The sequence below is a fragment of the Colobus angolensis genome, unplaced genomic scaffold (assembly GCF_000951035.1).
Source record: "Colobus angolensis palliatus isolate OR3802 unplaced genomic scaffold, Cang.pa_1.0 Scaffold424, whole genome shotgun sequence".
Taxonomy (NCBI): domain Eukaryota; kingdom Metazoa; phylum Chordata; class Mammalia; order Primates; family Cercopithecidae; genus Colobus; species Colobus angolensis.
In genome coordinates this window covers 597,754-599,256 of record NW_012117644.1, presented here as the reverse complement: position 1 = coordinate 599,256, position 1,503 = coordinate 597,754, and the positions used below count along the sequence as shown (strand labels likewise).

The window sequence follows — 1,503 nt, the reverse complement described above, 5'->3', positions numbered from 1 at the left end:
AGCAACACCCCCTGTCTCAAAAAAAAAAAAAAAAAAAAAAGAACATAGATGCTAGATTAAGAGTGGCAGGGATTCTAATCACAGTTCCACCAACTAGTTATATGTGATCTTGGCAATATATTTGTTCCCCAAGCCTCAATTTTCTCATCTGTAAAATGGGCATAATCTTGCCTACTGCATTACAATTGCTCAGAATATGAAATGAGGCCAGGCACAGTATAATCCTAAGAACGAGGCAGGTAGATCGATTGAGCCCAGGAGTTTGAGACTAGTCTGGGCAACATGGCAAAACCGTGACTCTACAAAAAATGAAAAAATTATCAGGGTGTGGTGGTACACGCCTGTAGTCCCAGCTACTTGGGAGGCTGAGGTGGGAGCATCACTTGATCGCAGGGTGGTCAAGCCTGCAGTGGGCTATGTTCATACCACTGCACTCCAGCCTGTGCGACAGAGCAAGACCCTGTCTCAAAAAAAAAAAAAAAAAACCTGTCTCAAAAAAAAAAAAAAAAAGTAAGAGTTAATAATGTATAGAAGGTGTCCAGCATGAGGTATGGCACATAGCAAGTGCCCAATAAATGGGCTGCTGTATTTATTAGTGGGGTAAGTATGAGGAGTCCCAGCTCCAGCCAACATCTGGTCACCTCTGCAGGTCATAGGGCCTTGGGGTGAGGAACTGCTTTTCTGAGTTCTGAAGCAAAGCTTCCAGAAACCCTGCGATTATTTACACTGCTATGGCAAGAGTCCTTCTCTCATCAGCTACTTTTTGGCCATGGGGGACTCTTGGTGGTCAATATGTGACTTCCTTTCCCTGACTGTGTCCCACAACCAGGGCCTGCTCCCTGAGAGGGGGCAGCCCTGTTTTAAACACAACCAAATCCCTGAGTATTCCTTATCCCTGGCTCCACCCAAGCACCATCACCACTAGCCCATTTTCTCCATTTCACTTGCTATACTGCAAGGCTGCACCCTGGTCTGGGAACCCCTTACCCCGGCAGCCTGAGCTCTCACCACTGGTTCAGAAGCTTCAAAAATCAATGACAAGTGGAGAAGAAAATCCCCACTGGGAAGTGGAAAAGAAACTTTCGTGGTATGGGGGATGCAAAGGACCCAGGGCTTGGTCCCAGCTCCCTCCCAGGGTACAGTTTCCCTTGGACTCAGCTAGGAAAGAAATGATTTCACTTTATGAAGTTGTGTCTCTGGTTCACATTAAAAAGTATTTCCATCCTATTTGCATGAATGAGTGTGCGTGTGCACATGTATGTGCATGCAACCTCGGGACATTCATTTGGAGACCCTCAGAGTGTGGGTCAGGGAAGGGCATAAGGACCTTCTAGGTCAGTGGAGAGTTGAATAGAGACTTCAGACTACAAGTTGAGAGACCTAAGTTCTAACCCCAGTTCTGCTGACTCACTACAACCAAGCATGAGGCATTTACGCTTGCTGGGCCTCAGTTTTCCTATCCAGGAATTGGAGATTACAATGGTTGTTTTTTTTTTTTTTTTT

The 1,503-nt window shown here is 45.7% G+C and overlaps 1 protein-coding gene across 3 annotated transcripts in view; it reads right to left on the bottom strand.

Annotated features, from left to right (window-relative positions):
* RHOG (ras homolog family member G) overlaps window positions 1-1,503 on the bottom strand; it is a 14,416-nt gene that overhangs the window by 3,591 nt on the left and 9,322 nt on the right. The window contains exon 1 of one of the 3 annotated variants that reach the window (XM_011956747.1): window positions 342-463. The exons of the other annotated variants lie outside the window; for them this stretch is intronic. The gene's annotated coding sequence lies outside the window, so the exon portion shown is untranslated. Of the gene's footprint in view, window positions 1-341; window positions 464-1,503 lie in introns of those variants that run through there. 3 annotated transcript variants of the gene reach the window in all.